Genomic DNA, 23,235 nt, shown 5'->3' with positions numbered 1-23,235 from the left:
TAGAAGAGGATAGCAGCACTTTGCAGAAATTATTCTGTCTGCAGGCTTTGTAAGTACTGGATATGCGACTTTATATAAAATACTTCATTTACATATGGATATGTGTTTGTTAATTTCCCTATACAAATATAATTTGTGAAAGTGACAACAAAGTGACTGTTTGTGATGGCTCTCTATCCTGACAACACAAGTAAAACAAACTATGATTCAGATGGAGAAATATTCTACAACTCACAGCATTACCTTTCAGGCATTTTTTGCAATGGGGGAAGGGGGCTTTGTTATCCCTGCACTTCACAAAATGGAAGTATATACATGTTCTTTGAGAGAGCATGGAACAGACTGCCAAATTACATTCAAGCAAGCACTAGTTTAGATATTTTAAAGAAGAGCCTGGACACTTATTATGGGAACAACTGTTGTGGTATATTGGCAGGCTAGAAGGGCATTAATGCCTGTGCTTGAAATATTTGTATGTGTGTATGGATTGCAGTCATACTCTCCAGAATTTTAGTAGGCACCCACCTGGGTGGGTTGTTCACAGTAACAGATCAATTACTGGGATGATGCCACAATACAAACAGAAAATGATCGACTTCAACAGTTGGCTATGTTTCTGGTGTCATTCTAAGGGATCCAGCATCTGTCAGCCTGGGATGACATAGTAGACATCTCTCTATGCTTTGCCAGAGATGGTCTTCATATGTCACCCATGGGATTTCAGTTACTAGCTAAGGCTCTTGCCACCCCATAGTGCCTTTTTAAGGCAATGTCAAAGGAACAAAATTCCCTAAGAGTCTAAACCTGAAACGGCATTCACTGGAAGCCGTTCTCACCTTGGAAGATGCTGACATTTGTGTAGCAATAGAGACCTGCTTTAAAGCTGTGGAGAGCATGCCAGCCACACCAGGTTGGTTGACCTAGATCTGTGGTTATCTGCATGCATGCATATTTTCAAATCTAGATTGCTGAGCAAATATGTTTGTCTTTAACTTCTTGATGGATTTACCATTGTAACTGCACATTAATAAACTGCACTTCCTGTTATTTAAAATGTTTATACGAGCATTTTATGACTGCTCTCTCCTCTAAAAGGGCCTTGTGCCATGTGAGGCTACCTTTACAACAAAATGAACTGAAATATGTTAATAAATAACTGTTTTAGGGAACTGACTGATGTAAATCCTGATTACTCATTGTATGCACTTGTGTTATTAACAATCATCGAAAAGCAAAAAGTATTCTCTCCACAACGTCAGATATCTCAAACCAAGTACAAATTTATTAAAACTGACAAAACTTTCGGATAACAAGGTATCCTTCCTCAGTGTCTTACATAAAAAAGTTAAAAACAAGCATTTATATACAAAACACATGACACAGCCATAATCTGATTGCAATACTTAATTAGTGCTTAAAGACATAGTAACGCTAATGGAGCATTAATCAAGGAAAAAACCTGATACTGTTAATGCTTTTACTAGTCATCCTAAACATATTTATATTACCAATAGGCATACTGGCCATAGGAATTACGACCATTTTTTTTTTTTTTATAAATAGACAAAAGCACCTCATTGTCATTATTTTTTTTCCCTAATCTTTCTTTGTTTTCTTTTAAGAACCGGTTTCAAAGTGACCTGCTTATTTATACCAGGGGCTTTATCCGCTTTAAGTCTCATTATCCAATCATATTCCCTCATATCAATATTATTATTATGATCACCCAGTCGTATTCCTGAGTGAATAACAGAAATAACCCTAAAAGTAAATGCATGGTTAGACCCCATCATAGAGATATGGTGCTCTAAAGAATTTGTGTCTACATTTCTCCTAATCTCAGATTTATGTTCAAGGATTCTATCCCTTAATCTCCTTGTTGACTTGCCCACATAAAACCCGGGACACTGCGTGCATGTAGCAAGATATACTATCCCAACTATCCCAACAAGGAGATTAAGGGATAGAATCCTTGAACATAAATTTGAGATTAGGAGAAATGTAGACACAAATTCTTTAGCACCCCATATCTCTATGATGGGGTCTAACCATGCATTTACTTTTAGGGTTATTTCTGTTATTCACGCAGGAATACGACTGGGTGATCATAATAATAATATTGATATGAGGGAATATGAATGGATAATGAGACTTAAAGCGGATAAAGCCCCTGGTATAAATAAGCAGGTCACTTTGAAACCGGTTCTTAAAAGAAAACAAAGAAAGATTAGGGAAAAAAAATAATGACAATGAAGTGCTTTTGTCTATTTATAAAAAAAAAAAAAAAATTTCTTAATTCCTATGGCTAGTATGCCTATTGGTAATATAAATATGTTTAGGATGACTAGTAAAAGCAGTAACAGTATTAGTTTTTTCCTTGATTAATGCTCCATTAGCGTTACTATGTCTTTAAGCAGTAATTAAGTATTGCAATCAGATTATGACTGTGTCATGTGTTTTGTATATAAATGCTTGTTTTTAACTTTTTTATGTAAGACACTGAGGAAGGATACTTTGTTATCCGAAAGCTTTGTCAGTTTTAATAAATTTGTACTTGGTTTGAGATATTTGACATTGTGGAGAGAATTGCTTTTTGCTGTTTGCCTTGAACTATTTCTCTCCACTCTACCACTGGTTCTACATTTTTTTGTTATTAACAATCATGCCAAGGCTACCTGGGAGATAAAGTGCTATGTGCAAAGGCTTACACACCATGTTTGGTGTGTATATGTACACACACACACACACACACACACACACACACACACACACACACACACACACACACACACACACACACACACACACACACACACACACACACACACACACACACACACACACACACACACACACACACACACACACACACACACAACCACACGAGGATCATACATATTTTCATACTCCAACTCGACAGTGTTTTTCAAATGCTACCATTACAATACGATCAGTGGAACTGTCTGTCTGTCCTGTTTAAAGGTGGGTGGTGATAGCTTTTCTCCTGTGCACAAAAAGCAATGCTACAGATTATAAATGTTGCAAAGAAGGTACAGTTATTAGAGCATAGATAAAAACAGCAAAAAGAGGAACACTATCATAAATTACTTCTACTGGGTCCTGATCACCAGTGAAAGCCTCTTTGCCCATCTTCAAAAGATATAGACATACACACACTTTTTACTAATTACATACTTATCTGGAAGGCTTTCTTTAAATCAAGTGAGTCTATAACCTGCCCTCAAATGATCTGTCTTCCCATAATCTGCCATCTTGACTTACAAGCAGTCATTCTTTATGTACCATGCTGTGCTAATACTAATGCTCTTACTTTCGGTTTCACAGGCTTCCACTTTGATAGTAGAATTTTTTTATTCCTTTTATACATACCATTTCTCCTCAGTTTCCTACTGTGTGACCTCCCATAAGGAATGATTGTACCATACCACTACTATCTGCAGAAGAATGTATTCTGGGCTGCATAAGTATGTTTTCCTTTGTTTTTGCCAGCCTGTTAAATTTTAACATCTTTAACAGAGTCCATAGTATTATTATTTTTTAAGCAATCAAATACAATTATGAGAGAAGAGGTACTAATAGACAAGGATATGTCTGAGATCTGGGATATGTGGAAACAAATGGGACCTGATCTTTTAGTGGGTCAAAAAGTCTATTATGATAGTAGTCCAATAGGACAGAAGAGGTAACTGACAGGCAGGGCTATATCTGGCAGGAGATTTGTGGTAGCAAATGCAGTCTGACCATTTAGGAGTCATACAGTTGCCAGCTGAAATTATCTCAATTAATCAGCCCCACACATGCAAGAAAAGCGAGGCTGTACAAATCAGAATTACAAAACATTAGTGTTGACACCACCTGTATAGCTTTCATACCTGGCTTCAACTGAATTCATGGCCAAAGAACAGAACTATATGAAGGCTAGAAGCACCAATAACTACTATGCACTGGGTTGTATTATTTCTAATAGCTACAAGCCAATAATCACTGTCAAACATCCAGCCTTTGTCAGTTAAAGCTACCAGCACCAGATTCAGAACTAAAAAGAACCATCGCCATCTGGGCACAATTTAAAGAACAATAAAAAATATTGTGGTTTCTAAATCCCCCCAACTAAACTCATAAAAATGGAAGAGGGGTGCCAGGCCTATTGATGTCCACAGCAGGTTCCACAGTGACAGTAAAGACAAAAAGATTTCTCACTGCCACTCCATGAACCCCCCCCATCCAGCTTAGCATTCACATGTTAACTAACACTTTACTCACACATACTGTTTCCCCCTTCCCACTCATGCTCATATTTGCATGAGTAGGAAGCCAATTGAGCAATGTCAGTCTGAAAAAAATATATATGCGTTTCACAAACCGCAAGTATATTACATTTTTTTGGCAATACCCATAAAGGTTCCTACTCCACTGAAGACCAAACCATCTTAAAAAGATACTAGGCTAAGTGCATCATGCATACATGTAGGAAGACTGGAGACTGGAGACTGGTGAGTACTTAGTCCACCAGTACTACTCCTTGGAAAAAATCTTCTACAAACTGAACATGTATGCATACCTCGCAACCTCTTAGTGCAAGAAATCTAGACAAAGCTAAAAATAGTGGATAAATCCAGTCTTTCAGGTTTTCCCGGTTAGAGGTTGCCAGAGTGGAACTCCGGTCTGCTAATACTGGCAGTGGGTTTTTACAGTGCTGAGTTGCCAGCCCAACGCCCAACCTTCAAAGAAGGCACACCCATTCACGCACACACCTACCTGCATGTCTTTAACGTTTTTTGACCGCGTAAATAAAGCTCCAAAAATGACTGACTTTAAATATTGTGGTTATAAATGTAGAAAGTTGTAATAATAACAGGTTTTGCATTATACAAAAAAATATGAAGCACAAATTTGGACAGTCTGTGAAATTCTGGACAGTTGAGACGTATGCATCTACTATCCTAAAAGAAATCCATCCACTAGAGTTTCTTACCTACAACCTACAACAAAGCCCAACCCAGTTACAAAAGCTCTAGGAAACCTCTACTTTTTGTGTGCAATTATTTATTTAGTAATGCTGATGAGTGCCCAGTGAACTCAGACTGGAAGCATGTTGTTCCACCACTGAAGCTGACAATGACAAGAGGTGAGTGCTTAAAATATATCACTGCAGGACCGCTGATTTACAAGCCTATTTAATGTGTTTTTTACCAGTTTTCAACATATTATCTATGAATTTCTAGTTTGCAAAATATTATATTGTTATTGTATAAATATGTCCTGGTAGGTGATTTTACACAGTAAGTACAAAAGTGCAAATGTATGAAATAATAAATGAACTAAAAAAAAATCAACCTTTGGATGGGGAAGAGATACTGACAGTGTTGTAAGTTATGATCCTGGGCTACACTATGCACATTATGAATGCACAGAACATTACTGATAGCCAACTTCAGTGCTATAGAAGGATAAAGTCCTGATTATGACTCAAGTGACATACGTTTGATTATTGACTTGGGTACCTGCTATAACATGTGAGGGGAGATGAGGGAATAAAATGACACTGCTGGCTCAGCCCTTCTTGAAGGAGAGGTAAAGGAGCACAAGCCTGGAATGCACATTCCTGTAGTAGAATCCCTGGTGGAGACAAGGAACCACATGAAAGTGTTGGGGGTAGAGAGGGCACCCCCTCAACTGAAACTTGAAGAACATCAACCACTGTTGGGAAATAACTCAGTATAGATTTGTAGTTTTCTTTCTGCAAAGCTGACCACCCAGTGTAGGTGTTTTCTCCTGCTTCATTTGTTAACTATATGGCTAGACTGTCTAACATTGTATATTACCTTCAAAATTAAGTCATTACATAGCAAGCTGTTAAGTCCATGCAGGTGAGCACACTTAGGAGGACATTAAAAGCATTCATGGCTGTTATATCAGGCTTTGGCCACTAGATGAAAGCATAACAACAGGTCTCCCACTAGTTTCCAGGCTAGATTGCTAAAAGCTGAGACCCCAGTAATTTTGTAGTAGAACGTCTTCAGCGGCTATAACTCAGGTCAAGCATAATTACTGATGTAAGATATGCCCAGAGATTTCAAAGTAAAACCTCCCCAGAACCTGTAGCACTACCTGCAGTTTAAAGAAAACAATAAAAAAATAAAGAAAATAAATAAAATAGTCAATTCCTCCCTGGTTAGATCCGACCACAAACTAATCGCCATGGAAATCCCCATCTCACCCACACACCCCCGCAAAGGTATCCACTATGAAAACTTCTCCAAAGCTGACTTTGGACTCCTAAAAACAGAGATGGCTAACTTCTCAGCACCCATGCCAATGGAAAATAGATGCATGACTGCCGAATCATACACCAATGCACTGTACTAACATGTACTTAAATGCATGGAACTAGCCATACCCAACAGAACCAAGACACTCTCCTCCAAAAGAGGAAGCCAATCTGGTGGTCCCCTGCCATTAATAAACTCTACAACAGAAGGAAGAAACTGTTGCAGAAAAAGGTGAAGTCCCAAGACTGGAAAAATTCCCTTATTAGCCTCAACAAAAAGTTGAGATCCCTCATCAAAACCTCAAAAGCCAGCTATGAAGGCAGAATTGCGGCAGACACTAAAAACAACCACAAAGCCTTCTATAGGTATATCAAGAATCTCCATGGCAATACCAGATTTGTTCTGAGTTACTGCACAATGGTCCCTCCTTTACTGAGCCAACATATTGACTGGCAGATTCAGTGCTAACTTTAACCCCCCCCCCCCCAGAGGATCAATCTCAATACTGTAAGAATGCCAGACACCCAGCCAATGCAGCACAACTTAAAGCTGCATTGTCCAAGGCAAAGAATACAGCTTCTGTCGGACCCGACAATATCCCTGGCTGTGTTCTACATGAATTACAAAGTGAACTGGCACAGCATCTGTGTGCCCTGTTCCCTCTCAGCCTCACCTCAGGCTTTGTCCCTTCCGAATGGCGCACTGCTACAGTCATCCCTCTCCATAAAGGAGGAGTGACTACAGACCCTGGAAATTATCGCCCCATTAGCCTGACGAGTCTGATATGTAAGGATATGGAGCACATCATCATGGACCTAATTAACAAGGATATAGGGAATCTCCAAACTCTAGATCCCACGCAATTTGGTTTTGTGAAGGGTAGATCATGCCTGCTCAACCTGGTTGACTTGTTTGAGTCAGTCACCAGAGCTGTGGAGGAGGGTAAGGCAGTTCATACAGCCTATCTCGATCTGGCCAAGGCCTTTCATACAATTCCTCACTCAGGATTTATTGCTAAACTTACCAACTAGGCATCAACCACTATATCATTAGGTGGGTTGCAAACTGGCTCACAGATAGAACCCACAGTGTGAAAGTAGCGGACTCCAAGTCAGACTGCTGACCAGTCATGAGTGGAATCCCACAGGGATCGGTCCTGGGTCCTCTCCTGCTTAGCATCTATTCCTCAGAAGTCCAGGCCAACAAGGAGGGATTCTGGCTGACCAAGTTCACAGATGACTGCAAGCTGGGAGCCATTATTAACTCCCCAAGTGATGCAGACATCCTACAGAAAGGCCTCCCGGAGACCAAAGACTGGTGTTGAAACCGTGGTCTTAAGCGTAATGCCAAAAAATGCATCGTCATCCCCTTTGGGAAAAACTCAGTTCCCACTAATTATCACATTGATGGGAACCCGCTGAACACTGAAGGAGTTATAAGAGATCTGGGGACAGAGGTTGACAGCAACCTCTCCTTCAACCACCACATTGCCACTGTGGTCAGAAAGTCCTTCTGTGTGGCACATCTCATTACCAAGGGTTTTGCATCCAGGAAGAAAGAGGTCATCATTTCTCTCTACTCTTCCCTCATTAGACCAATCATAGAGTATAATGCCCCATTTGGCATGTACCTCACTAGACACCTGTAACAGCTGGAAAGACCACAAAAGTACCTCACAAAGAGGATCCTAGGCCTTAAACACATGTCCTACATGGACAGACTCAAAAAACTCCAACTATTCTCTGTCTCATATCGTCTACTAAGAGGCGATCTCTGCTTGACTTACAAAGCCATGTCTGACCCAGCTCTGTTAGAAATGCTGCAGCTAAAGAAATCCCATTCCCTCTGCACCACACACTCCAGGGACCTCAACCTCATTACCACAATCAACAGAACATGCTGGAGGGACAGGTTCATAACCAAGAGACTTCCCATGCTCTGGAATAGACTTCCCATACATGTCAAGCAGAGCACCTCACTGGCCCTCTTCAAGACAAATCTCGATGAGTGGATGGGAAATAGAAAGTTCACCCCGGGGATCACTCCAGTGGCTCTACTTGATAGAGGCACTGGGAACTGACATCAGGTGGCACAATGCCAGGGCACTTCTATGGCTAGGCTTGTAAAGGCTCCAGGGCCATTGGCCTAGTGCACACCTATGAACCTATGAACAAAACCATTAAACGTTTTTTCACTGCAGTTGCCCTTAATTTGGTTCTGCCGTTTGTCCTAGGTGCTTAACAGCACTGCTCCTTTTCCACTGTCTCTTACTCACACTGTTTTCCCTGTTAGTTCTGGGATCATCTGCCCACTTAGTTCAGGCTTGCTCACTTACCTGGCCACTTCACAGATAGCTTATGTTGTCATTGCTATCTGCCTACTGATCCATTTACCTTCACTACGCTCAGGCTTCACTCCTTTCCCCTACCCTGCCCCCAATTCTCACATGCCCCTACTATCTGCGCATTTATAGACACCAAACCACACTCCCTCCACATCCCACCCAACACCCCACCCAATCCTAAAACAACAACACAGCTGCAAACATTAACAAGCTCCCACCCTCCACACACTAAGTCCTCCCACCACACTCTATACTTCCCACTATCACCGCCAACCAAACCACTCCCTACACACCCTCAGGTAACTATGTTTACCTCTCATTTATTACTACTAGTTACGCTTGTTACACTTCACACCTCTACCTGCTACCATAATATATAATATTCTACCCCATTACAACTCTAAGTTCCTCCTACCGACCACATAGTAACACTTCTTTCTCCAACATCCAACTTCACTTTCTAAACTACTCTACCACTGAGATATACAAGCTCAAATATATAAATTCCACCATACCTTCCACCAAACTGATCAGATTAACTAAACTTCTACTCAAAATTCAGTATCTCTTGCTATTCTTACAAACACAGCTCCAAATTTGTGGTGATATACACCCCAACCCAGGCCACATGACTTATACTACCAACCTCACTAGTCCAAACATCCAACATGCAATTAACTGTAAAAAAACCCTGCAACCTACTTATACTTAGTGTAAACACTAGAAATATCTTGAACAAAATTGATGAAGTACACTCCACACTCTCAGCTTACAAACTGGACATTACACTCCTTACCGAGACCTGGCTCAAGCCCCACATTAAGGACAATGAGATACTTCCCTCAGGTTATAATAAAATCAGGGCTGATAGAACTATCAAAAAAGTTGGAGGAGTCACCTTGCTATACAAGACTGTCCTCAAGGTAGACCTTATACATAAAGATGTCCCAACATTTAACAATGCAGAAACCCTACTCACCAAAATTCTGATCAATCAACAGAAGCAACTAAACCTAGTGGGCATTTACATACCCCCAGGTGACAGCATACCTACCCTTGAGTCTATACTGACCCGGACATCTGCAAATCTCCCTCAGGAGACACTCCTTCTAAGGGACTTTAACACTGAAATCCGTTAACACAACTATCCCCTCTAACCACATCAGCCTGTATTCCTATACTCAATTTATCCAAACATCCTCCCACATTGACAAAAATACAAACAAGGAAGCCATACTAGACTGGATCCTTACAAACAACCCATCTACTGCCCAGTACTATGGTATACTACCAAATGGCCTTAGTCACCATCTACCTATATTCATATTAAAATAACACCTCAAAACCAATAAAACAACCACCCTAATGAAATCCGTAATTCAAAAAATTTCATACCTCAGCCTTTCATTAATACACTAACAACCCTCTCACTAGACAAGGCAGTGGACTACTTCAGTTCCACCTTTTTAAACATATTAATTCAGATGGCCCCTCCCTATGGACAATTGGAATAAAAAGCAACCCAGCCCTGTGGCTCTCTAAAAACACACAAACCTTTCTCAAAGTTAGGGATAAAGCTTGGGATACATGGTATCACAATAAGACCAATCGACAGGCAGCTCTTTGTCTGATGAAGTAATAAAGCAAAAAAAAAAAACAAACAGATAAGACAAGATAAGAAAAATCACTGCATACAGCTACAAGTAAAACATATCACTAACCCCCAAAAATTCTGGGCAGCTGTCAACCAAGTATTACAACCAGGCAAACCCACTACGCCTCCCCCCAATGTCAGAGGAGATAATATAGAGATAGAACCCAATTAAACAACTACTTCCATTCTTCCATCCTTAACCTAACTAGCAACAGCCAGACCAGCACTCCCCACAGCCAATTAGCAACCCAAACTCATACGCCCCATTCATTTTCAAACCATTTCCTACCAACACAATGTACAAGCACCTGACTAAACTAAAACCCACCACCATGGCAATCGATAAACACCCTGCAGAGTACATCAAATTTGCCGCTAGTGCTATTGCTTACCCCACTCAATACCAATCAACTGGTCTATCAATGAGCATGCGATTCTAGCCCTTCGGAAAACCTCCTATATAATACCCTTGCACAAAGGTGGTTCCTTACTGAACTTACCAACTACCGCCCCATAGAAATCTTATCCACCCTATCAAAAATCTTAAAAAACTGTATATATTCTCAGCTGATGAAACATTTACTTTACAAATAATCTCCTCACCAACACTCAACATGGCTTATCCCTATCCCATAGCACCACCACAGCACTCGTATCCTTCGCCAACACTGTCAACCAACATAGGAACCTAGGAAATCTAGTGTCTGCCACCTTCTTCGATCTGTCCAAAGCATTTCATTCAGTATCCCACAGCAAACTACTTACTCACCTAGCTGAGCTTAACATAAACAACCCCTCCTTGCTCTGGTTTCAGGACTACCTATCCAACCGCCAACAAGCAGTTAATGGCAAAATTCCCTCTCGCCCCTTCTCCCAGTAACAGTAGGTGTACCACAGGGATCCATTCTGGGACCCCTCCTATTCAATATCTTCGCAAACACACTGTACACTGCCACCCAGTAAGCTACAATAGTTCAATATGCAGATGATACTACACTGATCTGCTCAGTCCCCACACTCCATACACTCCAGATTATAACCCAAGAGGCATTCTCTGATATTGAAAACTGGTTAAAAAACTCTCAGTACTTAACCCCAAAAAGACCCAACTTATGCTTTTTCTCCTACCAAAACTATTGATTCTTATTTCTTTTGCTCTTTTCTCCATCAATTCTGCTAATAACACCCAAATCTCCCTTGTATCATAAGCTAAACTTATTGGTGTAATACTTGACCAAAACCTAAAGTTTGACAAACATACAGCACAAACCATATCCAAAGTCCATAAAAAACTTGGAACCTTATACCGCTGCAAAAACTACCTAACCAAGGAAACCAAAATCACTATATCCAGAACTCACCTTCTCTCTACATTGCTATATGCATCCCCTGTATTAACAAACCTTAACAAGACAGACCTAAACAAATTGTCCCTGTGCTATAATAAAATAGCTAGGTTCGCAACCAAGTCTAATTTCTGCTCCCACCACTGTCACTCACTAAAACAATAAAGTTGGCTAGAACTACCCAACTTACTAAACTATAACCAGCACACTCTGGCTCATTACTTGATGTACCACCCAAACAAGATTCCTGATCTCACAGGCTCAATTAACTTTCATAATTCTACTCTTCAACTAAGATCCACTGACAAAGCCCTTCTTGAAGTAGCTAAGTGTAGACTTAGTGCAGGGGAATCCCTCAACGCCTACACAATTACTCAAATCTGGAATTCTCTTCCAGCAGACATCAGATTGCAAAATAGCAGTCCCACTTTTAAGACCCAATTCAAAGCCCACCTCAGCTTTTAGCCTCAGCTGACCTGGCTAGCCCTACCGCATTCAGATAAATCTTCCTCTGGCAATACTCATTGGTTAAACTCATAAAAACTTACCATAACGTACTGTATTTTTAAATTAATGTATATAACTGTATATAGTCTTTGTGTGCTTTCTTATTCAAATGCATTATATTTTGCTTTACTACTGTATGCTCTATAAATTGTGTACTTCTGTAAATTCTCATCATGCTATGCTGTGATATTCTATTGTTTGCTCTATTGCATGCTCTATTTATTGTACACATCTCTGACTTTTGTATTTTTGTCATGTATGTGGAGATTTTTCTCCCCGTGTCTCTACTGAAATCAGGCACTTATTTGCCCAATCAGACCAACCCTGTAATCAAATCAAATCAAATAAAATAAATAAAAAAAATACAAGTGTAAATTTCACAATTTTGGGCAACATCTATTGGGGTTTTTTACAAAATCATTAGGCCATATGCTAGTTACTGGACCTACAAACCAGTTCTAAAGACTATATTACTGTTACCCAATGAAATTATCTTCATGTAAGATGCTTTGATTCCTACATTAAGGTGAGAAGATGTGTGTGTTAAACATTAAGAAGCAAAAATGATGAAACATCAAAGCTTTGAACCTGAACAGTATTTGGTAAACATAACTTTGTAACTCTTGTAGTTTCATAATAATTTGATTTGAGTCTTAGACATTTCTTTGTTCACCATTCAGGATGAAACAGCTGTCATGTCTCAGATTCAGGCCAAAAACTCAGTGATTCCAAAGCACATGGACATTACATCTTTGGTGCCATTTATTATTTTCACTCATAATGAAATATAATGAAAAGCACATGTTCAAGATATGTGTATTGAAAAGCCATCAACATTATGATCCTGTTTCTAATTAGTCTGTTTAGAATAAAGGCTGCCTTTTGTGTTGTGCAGTTTTTAGTACTTTGGAAATTTACAACATATATATTACTTCAGATCAACTCTTAAGTGTGAGAGGTCTCCTACCAGATCATTTTCTGTATAGCAATAAAGGATCCTACAGAGCAAGCCTTACATATATTTGTTATATTTGCTAGTGACTTAGTGTTACAAAAATTGCATGTCATTAATCATTGGCAGTAACTCTCGACATTGCCACAGTTGTGATCTGTGTGACTATGGTAACATGACACTGTATTTTTGTTGGCTTTTAGTATTTTGGTATTTTGGTTTGAAGCTTCCAGACTGTCCATTTATTTCTAATGACCTCAACGAAATGACAGATATCATGTTGTGTATCTAGTGCCAATGGACTATGGAAGTGTGTTAGTCACTCTCATACCTAAGGTTGTGTACTTCTGTTTTTTTTTTTCTACAATCAATTCTAAGGGTTATATTGTTTTTTTTTCTTGTTATACTGCCAGTTTTATTTTGTTTAGTATTCTCACTTTTTGTTGAATTATTAAATCCATGATGCCTGTGAGCTGTAATAATAATAATGCATAAAAAACAGGGATGTAAACTCTTTTATAGTTTGTGGTTAAGAGCAACATACTCTACAAGTTAAGTCTCAACAAGAAAAAGAGTGTGTGTGTGTGTGTGTGTGTGTGTGTGTGTGTGTGTGTGTGTGTGTGTGTGTGTGTGTGTGTGTGTAATTGTGCTTTTATGTTTCAGTATCAAAGTGCGCTCTCCAGAATGTGTAATTGTACATATCAAAAGGATATATAGTGTGCATTTTTTTAATAACAAACCACTGCATTGTGTAAACATAAATATTACTTGAGTGAAATAAAACTCTAACCCCAATCAAGAAGGCCGAGCAGATGATGCATTATTATTGGATAATAGCCCATCTTTTTTTGGGGGGGGGGTCAAAGTACAAGGCATAGCAGATAACTTCAAACCCAAAAGACAAGCTATAATCCCACTGAAAAACATACACTACAGTGCTCTGCTAGAATTATGAAAATGAATAAATTAGAAAATGTAAGCATTTAAAAATTAATTTAGCTGGGTATTGTTTTGAGATAACAGCACACTTCTTGACTACATTGGCTCCATCAAAATGTAGTTAACAGCAAAGCAGGCTGCAACCATGGGGCCACATTGTTGCAAACAATATGCAAAATATCTGAAAAGAAAATGCATTGCAAAATATGTCTATTCTGAAGTGGTATGACAGTTTTATCTGAGTAGCAGGTTACTTAAATTATATGTGGCGGCTGTCCATAATCTAGTCAACTCCTCTTATCACTACTAGGTGGATGTTTTCCACTGGTATTGTAACATCTCCCTCCTGAGAAAACACAGCTGAACAGGACAGAAACTGCAATGAACGTAGTCCGTAGTATTCTCTGCATGAGATGTTTCTGGTCAATGTTTTGTTTTTTAACAGTCACGGAGAATGCATGGTGAGAATCAACGGTCTCAATCAGAGGAAAATACAAAAGGAAATTGAAAGACAAATCACCATGGTGGTCAACGAACATAAACAAACTTTACAGCAAGAAAAAACATACAGCAGATCCAAAATTCCTCATAACATTGATAGGATAAAAAGTATTGCCAGGGAACTCAAAAATACTATTAAGATTAGTAAAGCAACTCAGTTTACTAAGTCTAGCTTCTGAAGATAAGGATAACTACAAGTCCTTCTTCAGCTTTGTTTGGAAAGTATGGAACAATACTCAGCAATGCCCAGAACTTAGATTAATCTGGACCACCTTCTCTAACCAACCAGGTGTTGTCATTATACTAGTAAAGATGTTTAGTGTAAATTTCACTCCTGAAACATCTATCCACACTCCACATATTCCGGAATCCCTTGCATCCCCTATAATCACCAAGCAACATGCTCCGAAGGTGCTATCAAAGACCAAATGCACTTCCTCCTTGGGATCTGCAACATACTTTAATGCTTAATAAACAGTGCTAAGCAAACCTTTACTTATCCAGTCCTCACACTGTTCAAACTAAGCTTAGATATAGAATGTGTTCCTGAATTATGGCCCACTGCGGTGGTGATGCCCCTTCACAGAGGGTGAGGCCTACCTCAGACCCCAGTAATTATAGATCCATCATCCTCACAGGCCTGATCTGAAAAGCTATGGAACATGTCACAACTGATATAATCAAGCTTCATCAAAAGGAGATATTGTTTATTAAATATAGTTAATTTCTTTGAGAAGATTACATAGGCTGTTGACAGTGGTCATGCTGTTCACACAGTATATCCTGAGCTAGCCAAACCTTTTGACATCCAACCCTGCCCCATGTAGGGACTGTAAATAGATCATTTTTGTCATTTATTTTTCTGATCTCCAATTGAGAACCAGAACCTCTGGTTAAATAAGTTTGTAGATGACTTCAAACTGGGTGTTACTGTCAAGACTCCGTCTGACACCTATATCCTTTAGAAAAAAATACCCTAGTTAATACCTGGTATACTGAAAAATTAAACACTGAACTCAATACAAGCTATTTTATATGTAAAGAAACCTCTCACTATTGTTATAACATATGGAGTCACCCTTCCCTTCACCATTATAAGTCACTAGCCACCAGAGAATGCAACACTCCTACCCATTTCAGAATGCTTATTAATATCTGCACCCTTCTTTTTTTGTTGCCTTAAATTAAGGTTATATATCCTTCCTCTGACATATCATTTTTCATCATTTTCTTGCGCTTTTCTTTCTTTTGTTCACTGTAATTCAGCAATACCTTAATCTGCCATAAACAACTCAGTACTGATAAATCATTATTCTGTACTAATGTTTTTGTGATTAGCAAGGTGCAGTTCAGTTATGTAGAAAAGGTTAGGATTTATTAATATGGGAAAGAAATGACGTGATTTTTCTACTGCACTTCTCATATACGATCCGAGTTGTTTAAATGGATAATAACAGAAGATATTTTACAAGCTTAGATATTTTATTTCATTTAGGTAGTTAACATTAATATTCATAGGTAAAGCAATGTTTACATTCACACAGGACTCCCTTTCTGCTTAAAAAATATACTTTACTCAGCTTCTCCTACTGTATTTGCTCCTCTTCCTACTTTATTTTGCTGCTTTTGCAGCTTTTATTTAAAATTATTCATCTGCATTTATTGTGCCGCACTCATTACTGCATGACAGTAGCCTGACTAAATTGAGGACAGTATTCTACTGAATTGCTGCTTTATTTAAACTGTTTTTTTTTTTTTTTGCTGTTGTGATTGTGATCTTATGCACTTTGGATTTCTAGTGCTCCTGTGTTTTGTAGCATGGGCTGGATTCAAACTTCTGAATCTGGGCTGTTTTGTATCACTTGAAAACTAAAACCAGCTCTTCAGTGAGATACTGAACAATCTGAGGCATCAGTTGCTCCCAACTAACTTTTAAGTGCCTGGTTTTGCTCATATATAGCACTTTTAATTTTATTTGCATTCTACTGTCTGTTTTAATTGTCTGAAATGTTTTTCCATATTTTACTGCATACTGTACTAGTTCAGCTGTAGCACAGCTCACTTCCAGGTCTGCTGTTTCTGGGTCTGTTTTGTAACTTCTATGCATTAAATTCAGGCCATCTTTGTTGGAGAGGGCCCTTCTGCACCTTTTTGGGAAGAGAGTGCTGTCTTGGTCCCATCTAATAAAGGGTGACTGGACTAGAGCTCAGAGAGATCATCCTTATTGGCTAGTTTGAGTTAAAAGGGTTATTAATTGTTTTATTTAAACCCTGCATTTGCACTTTATTTGCGTGTAGTGCACCAATGTGCACTGCCACGTAGCAGTAGTTACTGTTGGTGGTTATAGATACAAATGTTTTGCTTGTTAAATTTTCCCTTTGCACTTTGCTGGTGGTCCTCCAGAGATTTTTCGTGGCCCTGCTCTACTGTCTGGTGGAACACTAAACCTAGCCTCAGAGGTACTAACACTCTTCTCACACACTAGCCATTCCTAAGTGTGACTTCTTTTCCTGATCATGTAAATTTACCTAACACTATGGATGGACAATTTCCCACAGTACTTGAGACGTACCTCTCCGGACTATACGAAGAGAGACATGACTGAGAACTTGGACTATGTGTTTCAGGCAGGTATGTTCTTAGCCTTAAGCAGCATATCACCTTCACCTAGGATGATGCCTCAATAAAAACAGAAAATGATTGACTTCAATAATTGTCTTAGTTTCTGTGTCATTCGAATTGAATACAGTAGCTGTCAGCCTGGGATGACATGATCGACAGACCTCAATGCTTTGCCAGAGATGGTCTTCATCTGTCACCCTGGGATTTTGGCTACTGGCTAAGGCTCTTGGCACCTCCATAATGCCTTTTTTAGACAGTGTCTCAAGGACAAAAATTCTGATGTAAAAATTACATCTAAAAACATCCTCAATGTTATGCTGCTAAACGCTAGGAGTCTTAACATGAAACTGCACTCACTGGAAGCAGTCATAACCTTAGAAGACAAAGACATTTGTGCAGTCACAGAGACCTGGTTCAAGGCTGTGGAGAGCACCCCAGCCATACTGGGCTACACCTCCTTCCACACATTCAGACCACAAATTGAAGGTGTGAAAAGTAAAGGAGGAAGTGTATCGATATTCATTAAAGATAAATACACCTCTGGATTGGTTAAACAGTATGATTCCCTGGAGACACTACAGGTGCAATTAACTTTTGGTAAGACACCTATTCTAGTCATTGCCAGCTATAGGACCCTGCCATGAATCAGGACATCCACTCTGCCTATTTGGATCTACTTGAGTCTACAAGATACAACCAAACACCATGGTTTTGGGCAACTTTAACTACCCATCCATTGACTGGGTAAATTACTTGTGCTCTAATTTACTTGCCCAAAAGGTTCCTCGACTTTGTTAACTTCAATGCCCTGGACCAGCTGTTGACACCCCACAAGGGGTGCCAACACCCTGGATCTGGTGCGTACCAATATGGGGGACCACTGTAACACCCCCACTGTGAGGTCTTCCCTAGTGAGATATGACCACAAATCAGTCTTATTCGAAGTAACTATCACACCTGACCCCCCCCCCTCCCAGCAGCAATTAAACAAAAAAACTTCTCCAAAGCAGACTATAACCTCTTACAGGATGGTATAAATAGCTTTACTGTACCTCCCACCTCAGATGGAACTGGCAACTATGCTGAGTTCTACACCAATGCTTTATACAAACACTTGCATAATAACTGCATTGACTTGACAGTACCGGATATGACTAAAACAAGCTCCTCAGGAACAGCAAACCTACCTGGTGGACAACTGCCATTAACAAGCTTTACAATAAAAGGAAGAAATTGCTGTCTAAGCGTAAGAGGGAGTAGCCCTAAACTGGAAACACTCCCTCCTCACCTTAAACAAGAAAATAAGACTTCTTGTGAAGTCCTCCAAAGCAAACTACAAATCCAAATTTACTTCCTCAACTAAGGACAACCATAAGGCATTCTTTAATTACATCTGTAACCTAAAAGGAAAGGCCCAGATTTGTGCTGAACTGGTAGTTAATGATACCACATATACTGAGATGTGGACATAGCTAACCTGTTAGCTGACAGGTTCTGTGAAAACTTCACTCCCCTGTCCCCACCACACATACCCCATGACATGCCTACCATCTGTCCTATACCTTGTATCTCTAAAGATCAGGTCATAAACACCATCTCTAAGGCAAAAAAAACATCTATGGGACCTGATAATGTCCCAGGTTGTGTCCCACATGGCCTCAAACAAGAATTAGCAACATCACTGGATACTCTTTTCAATCATAGTCTAAGCACTGGCTTTGCCCCAGCTGAATGGGAAACGACCACCATTATCCCCTTGCACAAAGGTGGTCCTTCCACTAACCCCAGGAACTATAGACCTATTAGCCTGACTAACCTTATCTGCAAGGCCATGGAGTGAATCATCATGGACCTTATCAACAAAGATGTAGGTAATGTCCAAACACTTGACCCTACTCAGTTTGGATTTGTAAAAGGGAGATCATAACTGTTAAACCTAGTGGACTTCTTTGAGGCAGTCACAAAGGCCCTGGATAAAGGGAAATATGTGCATACAGCCTACCTAGACTTAGCCAAGGCTTTTGACACTACCCCCCACTCAGGCATCATTGACAAACTCACCCAGCTGGGTATATTAGATGGGCCACTAAGAAGGGTTTGCAAAAAGCTATGAGATTTTCAGAATTCACATTACTGATACAAAAATGTAATTTTGTTGTGTTGGGACAGGCACACACAAAGAGTGAATGTTAGCAAAACTCTCTTAAAAAATGGAGGGCAACATGAAGTCATTCTGAAATATATATAAATGATTGGTACAGCAGTTATGAATATTAGAAATGGTTTCATATCTACATTACAAATGTAACTGTATGACCTACAGGAAAAATGGTGCCAAATTATACACAACATTAAGGCACACAATTCTGCCATATAGACTTATACCTAAAATATATAGTTTTATAGATTACTATTATTTGCAAATATTGTGGCACTACTATATGCATAAATTGCATAGACTGCATGATATCATAAAATAACAATACTTTTGTCATATATTACTCCTGAACATGAAAACAGATCTCCTACTGATACCTTGAGTTTATCTTGCAAGCTTGCAAACATACAACCCTTTTTCTTTCTGACCATAACAAATAAAATACTACTCCTTTCAAAAATCTTGAATATAAAAATGATCATCACAAGATAGCCCATTATGAAACAAAAAGGATTTCATACTTTGCATTTTGTAACTTTAATAATTTATGAAATATTGCAAATCATATAGAGAATTTTGGAAAACAGCAAAATGTTTTCATGCCCTAGACTTCATGAAGCAAGGTAATTACTCAACCTCCTGATGTTGCTGCTGTTCAATACCGAATGGGTTTAAGTATTAAGTGTCATTGTTCTATCACAAAAACTTATGATTTATTGACGTATATAAAGGTAAGTGCATAAAACTGGTTGCATCTGCCTTCCTTAGAGAAACTGGCTAGCTATAGTTGCTCTAAGTAAGTGGCCTGAATGGCTGTTTTGAAGAGTGTGTAGTGATTGTGAACTTGGTGTGCCAGATTAGTCTGGCTGGTGGCATTTTACTATAAAAGCAAGAAAAGTATATTATTATCACCTCTTGTGTTTGTGAATGTAAAGTGATTTTAGCCAGGATATAGTTACTGTTGGTATGAAAGCACTGGCAGGCAATAGGTTGAAAGTGAAGGTGATGAAGTCTTGGGAAACCAGTGTTCATAGCTCTGCTTTTCAGCTGTTCTGGGTGACGTTTATTTGGGTGAGTCATATTGATCCTAACTCAAAGCAGCAGTATTTTTTGACTAATGATCCCAGATTGCTATCAGTGGCATAGTTTGCAGAGCAATCCCTGGAAGATCTCTCCCAAAAAAGTGTGGATGGAATTTAAATATCCTGGCATCTTGTTAGCAACTAAGGATCAGAAGATTGAACTATGGATGGTTGCACTGGAGGCAGTGTTTCAGGCATTTTACAGGACTGTGCTACTAAAATGACTGATATGTCAGAGGGCAAAGCTCTCAGTTTACAGGTCAGTCTGTGTCCCCATTCTCACGTACATTCATGAGCTTTGATTTGTGAGTATGAGAATGAGATTAAGTAAACAAATGTCAGAAATTAGGGTTGTTTTACAGGTTTAGTGGGAACAGAGGTAGGTAAACATATCCCATCACAGAAGCAAAGGTATGAGAAGAGCTTACTGTGCTGGGAAGGAAAAGGCAGACAACTATCTTCAGTAGTCCCTTCTCCTCTGTGACATAAATAACCACTATTCTCTTTCCGGTTAAGTTACAAAATGTAGTCCTTCAAACTCAGGCAATAGTCTTCCTTCCTGATGTGTTGGGATAGTCTTATATCTAACACCTTTTACTCTAGAACAGAATGGGATGAACAAGGTTAAGAAAAATTGAAGAAACTGCCAGCATCAGGGTAGATGGGCTAATACCAAAGTTTCTGCACCTATCAGAACAAGTTATCAATAAGCATGTATTTCACATTATCTGTATATCAGTTTGATTTTCACATGTCCTTACTTCTTGGAAAATCACCACAGTTGTTATCTTCAAAGCTGGGGGCTCCAGAACTTAGATGCCTACTTCCATGTCTCTCCATTCCAAAATATTGCAGAAGGTAGTTCAAAGAGATCTAATGTAAATATAGACTACGAGTTCAGGATAAGAATAGAGTCAGACTAATGTATGTGATCACAACAGTAATAGGGTAGATATCAGACACTCATCAAAAATTGATGAAGCATTGTCTGCAGACCTATTTGGGGCATACAGTTTAATGGATCAGGCCTTGTTGCTTCACAATATGGAATACTTGCTTAAACAGAATGAACTAATGAAATGTTTGATGTAACAAACACATGATGAAACACATTGAACCCATATAAATATATGAGTCACCTGAATTTGGTGAACTCTACCTTTGGTTGACATCGGTTTACTAAAGAAATGACTGACAGGTGTGTGTGTGACTGCACAGTTCCTGAGGAAGGGAAATTTGCCCTTTTCCCGAGATTGTGCGATCTCAGAGTTAGTATATACAATTAGCACAGGCATGGGGGGGGGGGGCACAGGGGAGCTTGTCTCCCTGCAAAAATGATGATTTAAACTATTTTTGTTTTTAAAGTTTTTGCACGCATTGAAAATGTCAATTGGTGGAGGCATAGTAGTGTATCGGCATTTGCAAAGTCCATCTTTTGGTGTTCACTTTGTAAACATTGGGATTTGGGTCTTTTGGTCATTATTAGTACACCTCTCTCTTTCTCTGTATATATATATATATATATATATATATATATATATATATATATATATGTGTGTGTGTGTGTGTGTGTGTGTGTGTGTGTGTGTGTGTGTGTATATATATATATATATATATATATATATATATATATATATATACATACATATATATATATATATATATATATATATATATGTGTATGTATATCCATCACTGAAAATCTCTTTCAGAGCAATAAAAAATCTTCTACATTTTGGAGCTCATTGTCGCCTAGCTCAGGTTAACTATTACAACAGTCATATCCCAGATTTATTTCTTACTGATCAGTACAAAAGGTTAAGTTACTTGTAAGTGTGCTTAGACTCAGCCCTCACATTATTCACCTACAGAGAAAAAAAACAGGGCCACCTCTGATGATGGCACAGGTTATGCAGCAGAATACACCATATTTATCTGTAAATAGTTCCATTCCATTAATGCAATTTTACACTTCTTTCCCAAGTGACTTTCCCAGATAATTTCCTACTTCAGTGTTTTTTTATGGTATCCAGTTTAATTTACAAGATTTAATAGTCCTGACCATTTTTCAAACAAAATTGCTTTAAATTATCTCTTAACACTCATCTAGCTTCTTTTTAAACAGTATAACAGCTGTCTGTTTCTTCTCTGCACAGAAGACTAGATATGAAATCATCAAGTGATGACAGCTGATTAGTTCATGACAGTCTGAAAATATGTAATATATATATATATATATATATATATATATATATATATATATATATATATATACATACAGTTCAAGAATGTGGTCGGTGGTGATTTGGTTTTGGATAGAAGATACAATTATCTCTTCACTGTAGTTTGGCTGTGGTTACTGTTATCATCATACTACAGGCAACTTTATAGTATGATGGTTAGTTGACTCCCATTTGCAGCAAGTGAATAAAAGATTTTACATAGAAAGGATGGATGTGGGGGGCAGGTGAATAGAATGGTACTGCTCTGGATGTTTGCACCACCTGGTGGAAGGATTAAAAAGTTATCTAGCAGAAGAAGGCTGTGACATGTCAGATTTAGATAAATTAGTACGGGAATCCTATGTTACGTCAAAATGCTTTGGTTGACAAAACAGATGGTCAACATGTAATTCCTTGGATCATGCACAAAGGCATGTCAACTTTTTGATGACATTGACATTTGATCAATTTGATCAATTACCTAAATCCATTAGTATATGTTATGACATATGAAAGAAAAGGTGCTTTGAACATTGTGTTCTAGTTTCATGAATGGGAGACTGGATGTCACCTTCTTTTTCTTGTTCTTTGTTAACATTGTACTATTAGTGACAC

At 38.7% G+C, this 23,235-nt stretch overlaps 1 protein-coding gene across 1 annotated transcript in view; it reads right to left on the bottom strand.

The window, feature by feature from the left end:
* The window catches only part of TUBB3 (tubulin beta 3 class III), a 104,700-nt gene that overhangs the window by 12,533 nt on the left and 68,932 nt on the right, over positions 1-23,235 (bottom strand). The window lies entirely within an intron of this gene.

The sequence above is a fragment of the Protopterus annectens genome, chromosome 8.part1, assembly GCF_019279795.1.
Source record: "Protopterus annectens isolate FY-2018-M chromosome 8.part1, PAN1.0, whole genome shotgun sequence".
NCBI classification, from domain to species: Eukaryota; Metazoa; Chordata; order Ceratodontiformes; family Protopteridae; genus Protopterus; species Protopterus annectens.
The sequence above is the reverse complement of the archived record's forward strand: the minus strand, read 5'-3'. Positions and strand labels throughout refer to the sequence as shown.